General features: G+C 38.9%; 1 protein-coding gene across 1 annotated transcript in view; it reads left to right on the top strand.

Moving 5' to 3' along the window:
- Positions 1 to 13,866, top strand: part of CTXND1 (cortexin domain containing 1) — a 56,852-nt gene that overhangs the window by 28,098 nt on the left and 14,888 nt on the right. The window lies entirely within an intron of this gene.

The following is a 13,866-nucleotide window of genomic DNA, read 5'->3' as shown; positions in this document are numbered from 1 at the left end:
TGGAGGGGGCCATCCCCTCCAATACTGAGGGGGAGGAGAACTCTCAGGAAAGAACAAGACCTCGCAGCAGCATCCGCAGGAGAAGGCAGGTTGAGCGATGGACATTAGAGAAAAACAAAAGGGTTTATAAAGCTCTGCCCTGAACCCAGCAGGGAGGATCCAGACCAGGAAGGTGCCCTATTCCTTCTTAACTGGCTGCAATCGGGGATTTGCTTCTAGAGTGGATTTTGAGCTGCCCACCTTCCCCTGGGAGGAGGGAAGGCCTAATCTCTTCCTTCTGTTTCTGGCCCAAGTTCCCTGAAATAAAACTCGCCTCCTGCTGCCCACTTCAGTCACTGTGCCCAGGGTGGACCCTACCTGTGGAGCCCTGCAGCTCTTAGAGCAGATGGCTGGGTGTGTGGAACCAAGATAATTGCTGAAGGAGCCACAGCGGCTTCCAATATAAATGGATCTACACCTCCTTTCATAGAAGTGAGCAGACAAAAATATGAGGACATTCAACATCCGAACAAGCTGAGCCAGACTCAGGATAAAGCTAGAATAAGAAAATGGGGTTTTGGTAAAAAGAAAGACAGTGGAACAGGATAGAGAAGTCCAGAAATAGATGGTTCTGGTTATCGATTGCTGTGTAATTTACCACCCAAATCTTGACTTAAAACAATAGTAACCATTCATTTTGATCACAGATCTGGGAGTTGAAGTCGGCTCTGCTAGGCAGTTATGGTTCAGGATCTTTCAGGTGGTGGTGGTCAGACGGTGGTTAGGGCTGGGGTCTTCTCCAAGTTCTTTCACTCCCGTGTCTGGCACGTGGGTTGGGAAGACTCACACAGCTGGCACTGGAACAGCCTGGCTCTTCTGGCAGTCTCTCCACATGGCAGCCCCGGGCAGTTCCTGGCATCATGGCGCAAGGCTCCCAGAGCCAGTGCCCAAGAGAGAAGAGCAAAAGTTGTGTGACCTTTTCTAACCCAGCCCCGGAAGTGACACAACATCCCTTCCACCTCCTTTTATTCATTGAGGCAGCCACAGAGGCCCATCCAGGTCCAAGGGGAGGGGCCGTGGACTGCCCCTTTTGAAACGATTTGTGGACATATTTTTAAATCTGTACCTCAACCCAGTTATATGGGTCATTTGACTTGCAGTGAAGGTGCCACAGTAATACAGTACGAGAAAACATGGTGTTTTCAATCAGTGATGCAAAAGAGATTGGATATCTGTCTGGGGAAAAAAAATGAACCTTACTTAACACCCACCAAACAGAGACATTTATTTTAGTGCATGGCAAAATACATAATTTCTGGGAGCAAACATAGGAGATCTTCATGACATTAGGGTAGGAAAAAAATTCTTTAAAAGGATATAGAAAGCACTAACCATAAAAGGAAAAATTAATAATCTGTATTTTATTAAAATTAAGAACTTCTGTTCACTAAAGACATCAGTAAGGGAATGGAAAGGAAACACAAAGACTGAGAGAAGATATCTGCAATATACATATCCGAAAAAAGATTCTTATCTAGCATATATGTCATGCCTACAAATCAAAAAGAAAAAGACAAATAGCCCAATAAGTAAATGCTCAAAAGACTTAAATAGGCATTTCACAGAGGAGGATAGCCAAATGACTAAAAAGAAAAGAAAAAAAACCTCATTTCACATTAGGGAAATGCAAATAAAACCCACACTATACCCAACAGAATGGCTGAAATTTAAAAGTCTAAAAATACAAAATGCTGATGAGGATGTGGAGGGACTGGAATTGCTGGAAGGAATGTAAATGTGTACGTCTACCTTAGAAAACTCTTTGGCCATATCTGCAGAAGTTGAACATACAACTACTATATGGTCCAACAACCTGACTTCAAGGAATACAACCAATAGAAATGGGTACATATATTCACCAAAAGATAAACAAAGAAGTCCAAAAATTTCTTAGCAGCACAATTCTTAATAGGCACAAGCTGGAAATAACCCAAATGGCCAACAGCTGTAGAGTGAAAAAATAAATTGTGCCATGGTCACACAGTGGAATACTTCACAGCAATAAAAAAGATCTATTGATAGATGCAGAAATATGGTTTAAAAATCATAGACCATAATTTGAGTGAAAGAAGCCAGACACAAAAGAGTACACACTTCATTTCATTTATAGGACGTTTATAAACAGATAAAACTAATCTATGGTGATATCAGAATGTGATTTCTTCTGGGGAGCAGGATACGTGTGTGTGTGTGTGTGTGTGTGTGTAACAAATATGCCTAAGAAATTATATTAAGTAGTCATAACCACAATACCTCTATCATAACCAACAAAAATAAACCCTAACTCTTTAATATCATACAATATTTAATCCATGTTCAATTTCCCCCAATTATTTCAAAGAAAAATATAAACATATATATTAGGTACTCAGAAATAAGCAGAAAATGTGCATTTTCTCATAGAGAAAATGATAAAACATGATTAATGAACATGAATGAAAGCCTGAATACTTTTGTCATGAGTCAAAGACTCCATATCATAGAGATGGCAATTCATTACTAATTAATTTATGAATTCAGCACAATTCCAATCAACATCCCAACAAAATGATTCTAACATATTTGAGGAGCCAAGGTACTCTTGAATAAAATTAGGAAGTGGAGGACTTGGACTAGCATATATCAAGATGTACTATAAAGTCATTGTAACATAGTTTCAGACAGCATCATATTGGCACAGGGAGAGACAGTAAACAAATTTAAAATAGATAGCGAGCCCAGAAGTGGACTCCTGTGTAGATGGAAACTTGAGGTTGCATTACAAATCACTGGTGAAAGGACAGACTAGACAATAGATGGGGATGAGATGATTGTCTATCCATATGGGGAGACATAACTGTATACCTCCATGTCAGATAACATGAAAATCAATTTCAGATGGATGGTAAACCTAAGTAAGAAAAACAGAATGTCAAAATTCTAGAAAATATATATAGGAGAATACATCGAAGACATCAGGATAGGAAAGGATTTAAGAAGTCACAGAAAGCATAAATTATAAAGGAAAAGATGAATGAGGCTGACTATATTAAACTTTAAAACAATTTGAACAAGTATAAATAGATTCTACGAACAAAGTTAAAAGACAAGCCACAGACTGGGGGGAAATTTTGCAAAGCACAGGACCAATGAAGAAATATCTAAAATGAAGAAACAGGGACTTCCCTGGCTGTCCAGTGGTTAAAACTCTGTGCTTCCAACACAGGGGGAATAGGTTCAATCCCTGGTTGGGGAACTAGGATCCTTCATGCCATGCATCACGGCCATAAATGAATGAATGAATGAATGAATAAATAAATAATAATAAAATAAAATGAAGAAACAAACAAGAAAAAGAAAAGTATATCTAGGAATAAACCTACCTAAGGAGACAAAAGACCTGTATGCAGAAAACTATGATACTGATGAAAGAAATTAAAGATGATACAAACAGATGGAGAGATATAGCATGTTCTTAGGTTGGAAGAATCAACATTGTGAAAATGACTATACTACCCAAAGCAATCTACAGATTCAATGCAATCCCTATCAAACTACCAATGGCATTTTTCACAGAACTAGAACAAAAAATTTCACAATGTGTATGGAAACACAAAAGACCCTGAATAGCCAAAGCAATCTTGAGAAAGAAAAATGGAGCTGGAGGAATCAGGCTCTCTGACTTCAGACTATACTACAAAGCTACAGTAATCAAGACAGCATGGTACTGGCACAAAAACAGAAATATAGATCAATGGAACAGTATAGAAAGCCCAGAGATAAACCCACGCACATAGGGTCACCTTATCTTTGATAAAGGAGGCAAGAGTATACAATGGAGAAAAGACAGCCTCTTCAATAAGTGGTGCTGGGAAAACTGGACAGCTACATGTAAAAGAATGAAATTGGAACACTCCCTAACACCATACACAAAAATAAACTCAAAATGGATTAAAGACCTAAATGTAAGGCCAGACACTATAAAACTCTTAGAGGAAAACATAGGCAGAGCACTCTATGACATAAATCACAGCAAGATCCTTTTTGACCCACCTCCTAGAGAAATGGAAATAAAAACAAAAATAAACAAATGGGACCTAATGAAACTTAAAAGCTTTTGCACAGCAAAGGAAACCATAAACAAGACGAAAGACAACCCTCAGAATGGGAGAAAATATTTGCAAATGAAGCAACTGACAAAGGATTAATCTCCAAAATATACAAGCAGCTCATGCAGCTCAATATCAAAAAAACAAACAACCCAATCCAAAAATGGGCAGAAGACCTAAATAGACATTTCTCCAAAGAAGATATACAAAGAGCTAACAAACACATGAAAGAATGCTCAACATCACTAATCATTAGAGAAATGCAAATCAAAACTACAATGAGATATCACCTCACACCAGTCAGAATGGCCATCATCAAAAAATCTACAAACAATAAATGCTGGAGAGGGTGTGGAGAAAAGGGAACCCTCTTGCACTGTCGGTGGGAATGTAAATTGATATAGCCACTATGGAGAACAGTATGGAGGTTCCTCAAAAAACTAAAAATAGAACTACAATACCACCCAGCAATCCCACTACTGGGCATATACCCTGAGAAAACCATAATTCAAAGAGTCATGTATCACAATGGTCATTGCAACTCTATTTACAATAGCCAGGTTACAATAGCCATGGAAGCAACCTAAGTGTCCATCAACAGATGAATGGATAAAGAAGATGTGGCACATATATACAATGGAATATTACTCAGCCGTAAAAAGAAACGAAATTGAGTTATTTGTAGTGAGGTGGATGGACTAGGGTCTGTCATACAGAGTGAAGTAAGTCAGAAAGAGAAAAACAAATACCGTATGCTAACACATATATATGGAATCTAAAAAAAAAAAAAGTGTATAAAGAACCTAGGTGCAGGACAGGAATAAAGACGCAGACATAGAGAATGGACCTGGGGACACAGGGAGGGGGAAGGGTAAACTGGGACGAAGTGAGAGAGTGGCATGGACTTATATATACTACCAAATGTAAAATAGATAGCTAGTGGGAAGCAGCCGCATAGCACAGGGAGATCAGCTCGGTGCTTTGTGACCACCTAGAGGGGTGGGATGGGGGTGTGGGAGGGAGACGCAAGAGGGAGGAGATATGGGGATATATGCATATGTATAGCTAATTCACTTGGTTATAAAGCAGAAACTAACACACCATTGTAAAGCAATTATACTCCAATAAAGATGTTAAAAAAAAAAAAGAGAGAAAGAAAAGTAACCCATCAATTCAAAAAGAGAAAAAAGAATTGCCCAATAAAGTTATGAAGATATACTCAACATCATTAGAAATCAGGGGAAAGCAAATTCAATCCACAATGAGATACCATTCACACCACCGGAATGGCGGTAGTTCAAGTCTAACAATACCAAGTCTTGCCAAGGATGTGAAGCAGGAGCTTCTAAGGACTGCTGGAGAAAGTGTGGATTGGAACAACCACTTTGGAGGAAAACTTGGCAATATGCAAGAAAGTTAGAGAAAGGCTTATTGTAGGACTCAATAATTCCAGTCCAGTTAACACACCATAGAAAAATCCCGGCCCAAGTGTATATGCATAAGAACATTCACTGAAACATTGTTTTCATTATTAAAAATTTGAAATCTTATAAATGTTCATTATTTGGAGAAGAAATGAACAAATCTTGGTCCAACCACAGAATTCCATGTGGCAGAGAAAAAATTCTCAAAAGTCATCACGTTGAATGAAAAAGCAAGCAGCAGGGTGATGCAGACTTCATAACAGCCTGCATTTAAAGTTTTAAAAACACAGGAAATAGTACTCAATGTTGTGTATGAATACATGCTTATATAGTAAAAATATAAAAATATGCATAGGAATGATTCACAACAACTTCAGGATAGTATTCACGTCTATGAAGGAAAATGGCATGTGGGCTCTAGTTAGAATACATAGTATGTTTCCACTACATCTGTGGTGTTTTATTTATTTTGAAAAAGGAGACAAGCCAAAACATAAATATTGGTTAAAACTGGATAGTAAATATATAGATATTCTCCATAGTCTCTCTAACTTTCTGCATGTTTAGCTCTTTCAAATAAAATACTGGCAGAAAAAAATGGTAATAGATACTATTGAGAAAAAAGGTAATGAGAAAACAATTCATTGGAAAGCAAGAGAAAAGCATAGAATTGATCTATAACATCAATAATTTTTTTTAACATCTTTATTGGAGTATAATTGCTTTACAATGGTGTGTTAGTTTCTGCTGTATAACAAAGCTATACATATACATACATCCCCATATCTCCTCCCTCTTGTGTCTCCCTCCCACCCTCCCTATCCCACCCCTCTAGGTGGTCACAAAGCACCGAGCTGATCTCCCTGTGCTATGTGGCTGCTTCCCACTAGCTATCCGTTTTACATTTGGTAGTGTATATATGTCCATGCCACTCTCTCACTTCATCCCAGCTTACCCTTCCCCCTCCCCATGTCCTCAAGTCCATTCTCTATGTCTGCATCTTTATTCCTGTCCTGCCCCTAGGTTCTTCAGAACCTTTTTTTTTTTTTTTTTAGATTCCATATATATGTGTTAGCATACGGTATTTGTTTTTCTCTCTCTGACTTACTTCACTCTGTATGACAGTCTCTAGGTCCATCCACCTCAATATAAATAACTCAATTTCGTTTCTTTTTATGGCTGAGTAATATTCCATTGTATATAGGTGCCACATCTTCTTTATCCATTCATCTGTCGATGGACACTTAGGTTGCTTCCATGTCCTGGCTATTGTAAATAGTGCTGCAATGAACACTGTGGTACATGTCTCTTTTTGAATTATGGTTTTCTCAGGGTATATGCCCAGTAGTGAGATTGCTGGGTTGTATGGTAGCTCTATTTTCACTTTTTTGAGGAACCTCCATACTGTTCTCCATAGTGGCTGTATCAATTTACATTCCCACCAACAGTGCAAGAGGGTTCCCTTTTCTCCACACCCTCTCCAGCATTTATTGTTTGTAGATTTTTTGATGATGGCCATTCTGACTGGTGTGAGGTGATACCTCATTGTAGTTTTGATTTGCATTTCTCTAATGATTAGTGAACATCAATAATTTTAAAATCCCATCAAAATGGAGAAACTTTGGGAAGTCTGACCAAGAGTAAGCACAACTGAATAATATATGCAGAGAGAAATAAGCAAATAACTACGGCCAAGAATGACCAAAAAAAGTAATAAGAGAATACCATATATGATTTTATGTCACTGAAGTTGAATATTTACGTAATATAGACAATTTCCTCCTTCAAAAAATTATGTTTCCCAAATTGCTATAAGAAGAGGTAGAAAATCTAAATACACTGGCATCCATTAAAAAATCAAAGTGTTGTTCATCATCTATTTCTAAAAAAGATCCCAGGCACAGGCTGGTTCAAAAAACTACTAAGGAACAGATCATTCCTCTTCCTAAACTATTAGAGACACAGAATTATACAGAAATCTTCCTCTTGTGCTTAGAAATTAACACAACTTTGATACAAAAATCTAACAGAATAGCACACCAAAAAATCAATAGATCCATTTTACTTAGTAATGGTTGTAATAACCCTAGATAAAACACTAATGTTTGAATCCAGCAGTGTTTTAAAAATAGTGTACAGAGTAGAATTTATTCCAGGATATAAATTTGGTTCAACATTAAGATATTTTTTCATAGACAGTGAAAAAATCCACGTTCATCTCAAAAGATCCTGAAAATCATTAGAATACTAGAATCAATAAGAACAGCTAGCATTTATTAAGCATTTACTATGTGCGGAGAATTTCCCATGTTTTATTTAATCCTCATAACAATCCTATGAGGCCGGTGTCATTATCATCCCCTTTTCTCTATATAAGGGAACTAAAACTTAGAGAATTTAAGTACTTTGTCCAAGCTAGGAATAAAACTTCCTTAACTCGGTGGAAGTTATTGACCAGAAACTAATAGCCAACACCATAATCATTGAAATAGGATTCCAACCCCTTGCTTGGATCTCCACCAGCCCTCATCTTTGGCGGTCTTGTCTCAGTTTCCTAGATGTTTCTTTTTAGAGCTATGTTACTATGCAGTCCACAGTAGGACAGAGGCCCTGCTTATAACCGGCACAGACGAAAAACGCAAGATGAATTTTTCCCCTCATGTCCTGGCACTAGAGCCTACCTTCTGCCATTGGAAAGAATTCAAGGAAACCAGAGATTTTTGTTGGAGATCATGGATAGTGTCAAGTCACTGCATCCCCCAGCAACCAGCATTCAAGAGTGCTGGTCCCATAAAGGGATCCTTGATCACATCATTTGCCCTCTCTGAGCCTCAGTCTCAAAATAAGGACACTGGATTGGATGCTGTCCAAGGTCATCACTTCTGATTCTATATTGAAAGACTGATTATCCAAAACAAGGCTCAAATTACTTTTGAAAATTGCAGCAAAGGAAACGTCAGCTTCTTGGCCCCCCTGCTGCTAGATAACACTTGTAAAATTTGTAAGAAGGAAATGTGAACATCTCAATTCATGGCTGGAAATGAATTATGTTCCTTAGAAAAGAAACATCTCTTCCCAGTTTGCAAAACTTTGGGCTCTTGTCAGTTTACCCTTCAAACCCAAGAAAGCAATTTGTGGAGCTCTGCAGAGGGGATTTGCATTAATTTGGGGGAAATACTATCAACAGAAAATGTTCCCTTTTGCCATATGTTTAACACAAGTAGAGACAGAAAACATATGCTCCGTGCACTTTCATGGAGCCCCAGCCCTAGCAAACAGGAAGACAGTCTTCAAAGTTTTCTAACGCAAGATGAGGTAAGGACAGACATTTTAAAATGTCATGTTGGTTCTGTGTAGCAGGATATTCAAAGAGATGGAAATTTAACATTTCTTTCTGGGAAATAAACTGCTGATGAGCAGACCTAGAGTGATGCCGGGGGAGGCGGGCATATTTGCATGAGGAGCCTGGGAGCCTCGTGAATGGAAACTGATTGAGACTCTACCCCTTTGCCCCTGAGATTCAAGTTCCAGAAATCTGCTTCAGTAGCTCACGATTTGCCTAAACAATATCCAGAGGGAGGAAAGAGCAACGAAGCCTCTGAAATAAAATCATCGTGAGGATAAAAGCATTAGGCTTGGAGTTGGTGTCTCTTGAGAGAGGAATGGTTTGAATCCCTGAGGCTGTGGATCCTGGGATGGGTCACAATCCAGCCGTCCTGGAGGCTGACTAGAGTCCCAGGAATGTGGCTCATACATGGGAGCGAATCTAAGGAGCTGTGATGTGGGGTCTCTTGACAGAGCACTTTGGAAGGCTGGAACAGCCCACACCTGGAAGAACCACCTACGCTATAAAGTAAGCTTCCTAGTTGTCCACCAACTTCCCGAGGTGATGTGGCATCCTTTGGCCTCAAGGGGGCACTCCACCTGGAAGGCATGAGCAAACTGGCCCTTTGGTCATAAGTAAGCACCTTGGGGACTTCTTAGTCCCAGGAAGCATATTCAAAGTTGGTGACTTTGGAGTTTGAGCTGTTCAGTAGAACTATTAACAAGAAATGTGTTCCTGCTGTTTTGTAATCCCAAAGTGGCAAAGAGGAGCACAGATGTATAAGAGGAGAGGAAGCCTAGTGGTGGCCACCAGGCTGTCCCCAGTTCTCAGAACAAGGAAGGGTGCCTCCCCAGTCCAGGGACGCTACAGGGAGGCCATGATGCACTGGAGGACTTTAGGCAGCTTCATGGACTTGGCCTTGGTCTGGTTGCTGGACCCCAGCCCAACTTGGGCTAAGCAGCGGCTCTTGACAAACCTCTCATGGAGATTGTTTAATTTTGTTTTCCAATACTGCATATTTTTAGTCCATTTTGACCATTTACATTCTAGAAAACATCCATATCATTGAATTTTTGAAATGTATTGGTGGAGTTTTACACAGCACTGCCTCTATATTTTTAATCTCCTTAGTGTCTATGGTTATAGCCTCTTTCTCATTCCTAAAGGTGTATGTTTGCCTTTTCTCTTTTTTTCTAGATTAACCTTGCCAGCGGTTTGCCCAGGTTCAAACTATACAAAGACCTTTCTCTGTGGTTTATTTTTAATTCTATTGGTGCTCTGTTTTGTGAATTGTTAATTTCTGCTTTTAATTTTACTAATTTCATCTTCCAGATTTCTTTGATGCTGTTTTTTTAACTGTCTCAGTTGATTTCTTCTTTCCCTTTGTTTAATTCTTTTTGTTTAATCATGAAAGCTATGATTTTGGCCCTGAGTGTAGTAAACAGCTGTCACTCACCTCACCCCCTAACTTCTAATATGTAGTGTTCTCATTAGAGTGATTTTCTAAATATTCTGTAATTGCAGCTTAATTTTCTCATTAACTCAATAATTATTTGTTAACGTTATTTAAATCAAATAGCTTGTTGGTTTGTTAGTTTGTTTAATCCTTTGTGGTTGGAAAATACAGCCTGTAAAATTTCTACTTTTTAAAATGTGTGGGTGTTTTGGTTGTAAATCGACACTAAATCAAATTTTGTAAATGTTCCATGAACATTTGAAAATAATGTATATTCCCTACAGGCAATAAAAATGTCTATTCAGCTTACCAATTATATTATTCAATTATTTTTTGTCATTCTCCTAGTTTTATCTTTAAATATTCAAACACATATCTTAACCTACACTACTCTATCAATATTAAAATAGAACTGGCATTAAATTATTGAATTAATTAAAATTATTAAAATATTTACATTACCCAAATAATATTAAAAATTTATTATATTCTGATTTCCTTCCCCCTTCCCTCCACTAATTTTTATTGAAATAATGTAGAATTTTAGATACAGAAAATTTTTATAAAGTCTTTATGTTATGTAACTTTTATTTTTAAAATTCTTTTTTTAACATTTACATTGTTTTATACCTATATTTATTATAATTATTTACACTATAGATTATTTTATTGGTTTTATTATTCTCTGCATGTTTTCCTCTCCCTTGAATCTTTCACTTTGATTTATTTATTGGTATGAATAAATTTATTCATTTATATCAATATTCATTTATTGAAAGGAGTTCAAATCCATTAATATCTGAAGATGTCTTTCTGTTGCTCTCCCAGCTGAATAACATTATTTTATACAGAATTCTTTGTTTTTACTCTTCCCCTTCAAAATCCTAAAGATATTGCTCCCTGCTCTCAAGTAGTTAGTGTTATGGAGGAGAATCTGATGCCAGTCTATTGACATTATTTTCTTACGCTCTGTGAATAGCCTACTTTTCTCTCTCTCTTTATATCCTCATAGCTTTTTTTCTTCCCCACTATCTTTGAAAGTCAGAGGTCACCAAGAAAAATGTAGGTGTAAGTCTCTTTCCATTAAAAATCCATTATATTCAATTAGTCCTTTTAAGCTACAGACGTAAGGCTTTCTTCAGCTGAGGCAACTTTTCTTCTATTATAATTTCTTCTATTCTTTTCTCTCCTCCTGAAATTCCTATTCCAAGTATAATTTAACTCCTAGGTATGCCATGATACTTATTGTTTGAGCAATCATATTCATTTCTGTTTTCCTTTACTTCTGAGACCTTTCCTGTTTCCTGTAAGTTTGAAAATGTCTGAGGCAAATGACAGGAGCAGGTCATGGACAGATATGACATGCTCTTCCCAGAGGCCTGAGAAGTCACGGGCCGGGTGTGGAGGGTAGCTGTGTAGTCATCATCTACTTTTCAGTGGAAAGCACAAGCAGGAGTCAGCACAGGGAGGGTACCAGAAGGATGTTCTGAACTGTGGGGAAGAGCAGAGAGACCTGCAGGCCAGACTGAGACCAAGAGGGTCTGGGTGACTCAACTCCACATCCCCGTATGCACACTGAACCCATGAACCAAGCAGGTGACTTGGGAACACGGTCTGCGGACAAACAGAAGGGAATCTGAAAGCAAGCTTATCAAAGGAGGTAAAAAAATCAGAGAGCGGGCTCTGAGCAGACCAAGAGTAATGTCAAGCTTTCCAAGTGTGTTTTGTCCCTGCGCTCATGGGAGAACGGGAAAGATCTGGGCCAGAAAAGGACCATTCTTGCATTTGATCCACATGCCAACCCCATGAGATAGGCATAATTAGCCCTATTTTATAGGCAAGGAGATTGAGTCTTAATGGGGGCAACTTTTTCAAGATCCTCCACTAGTAAACAGTGAAGTCAGAATTCGAACCCACATCCATGTCTCCACAGTCTGAGTTTTCCTGTGGTGTCACACCACCTTATATAGCATTATATATATACACTATATATATACACTATAACAATGTAGCATTATCTTTTTTTTTAACCCGCTCCTCATATCCAGTAGAAAGCTAGTGCCCTTCCTGGCATTATTCAGCGCACTGCCTTCCAGAAATGAAGATGATTTTTTTCAGGTGTTTTCTATTTGAGAGTGATTCTATAAGGAAGAGAAGTTCACTAAGTTTACCACAAATAATGGATCTTTTAGTGCTCTGGCTTCTCTTGTTGCTGTGACTGCCATGCCTGAAGGATCAGCAGGCTGGGAAGGGCAAGATCTACAGCTCCCACTGCACCAGGCTCCATGCCTCAGTTCTTGATGTTACAGCCTCAGCAAGGTCACTGATGAAACTCTCCGTATCTTTTTTTTTTTTTACTTTTATTTATTTTTGGCTGCATTGGGTCTTCATTGCTGTGCGTGGGCTTTCTCTAGTTGCGGCAAGCGGGGGCTACTCTTCATTGCAGTGTGCAGGCTTCTCATTGCGGTGGCTTCTCTTGTTGCAGAGCACGGGCTCTAGGCGCACGGGCTTCAGTAGTTGTGGCTCGTGGGCTCTAGAGCGCAGGCTTAGTAGTTGTGGCACACAGGCTTAGTTGCTCCGTGGCATGTGGGATCTTCCCGGACCAGGGCTCGAACCCGTGTCCCCTGCATTGGCAGGCAGATTCTCAACCACTGCACCACCAGGGAAGTCCTCTCCATATCTTTGTGCAATTTCTTTCCCCTCTCTTTCCCCAACTATATGGCTGCCTTTGTCTGACTTGCATCAGTGCCCAAAGCTGGTGTGCTCTTGTTCCACCTTCATTTTGGTTTTCAGTTCCCTTTTAAGGTGCGTTTTTCTGACAGCCTGCCAGTGAGTCACTCCTCCTCTAGTAAGTAGACATCATGTTCTTGTGTACCTTTGATTGATTTGTTTCCATTTCTCCAAACCTGGGGAAATAGAGCATGTCTTTTATAGATCAAATGTAAGAATCAAAAGGATCGTGTACAGAAATGCCTTTGTCTTAAACCTCTACTGTGACTTCCTGTTGTCTATGTAACATATGACCACAAGCTTAGCGGCTTAAAACAACAGAAATATATTCTGTTACAGTTCTGGAGGTCAGAAGCCCAAAATGAGTCTTAAGGGCACCTAAAATCAAGTCTTAAGGACACCTAAAATCAAGGTGTCAGCTGGGCTGGTTCCTATGGAAGGCTCCAGGGGAGAATTCATTCCTTGCCTCTTTCACTTAGAGAGGCTTCCAGAATTCCTTGGCTTCTGGCATCATTCCAGTCTCTGCTTCTGTGGTCACACTTCCTCCTCCACTGTAGCCAAAAATCTCCCTCTGTAATTACTCTTCTAGGACACTTGTGATTACATTTAGGACTCAACCAGAGAACCCAAGATAATCTCGCCATCTTAAGATCTTTAACTTAATGACATCTGCAAAGTTCTTTTTGCCATATAAGATAACATTCACAGATTCCAAAGATTCAGTTGTGGACTTCTTGAAGAGGTATTATTCAATCTACTGAAGTCCACTCTCTGGCTTCCAAAGATTCATCTCTATCCTATATA

Source organism: Eubalaena glacialis, chromosome 2 (assembly GCF_028564815.1).
Source record: "Eubalaena glacialis isolate mEubGla1 chromosome 2, mEubGla1.1.hap2.+ XY, whole genome shotgun sequence".
Classification (NCBI taxonomy): domain Eukaryota; kingdom Metazoa; phylum Chordata; class Mammalia; order Artiodactyla; family Balaenidae; genus Eubalaena; species Eubalaena glacialis.
Note: the sequence above shows the minus strand (reverse complement) of the source record. Positions and strands in the feature narration are given on the sequence as shown.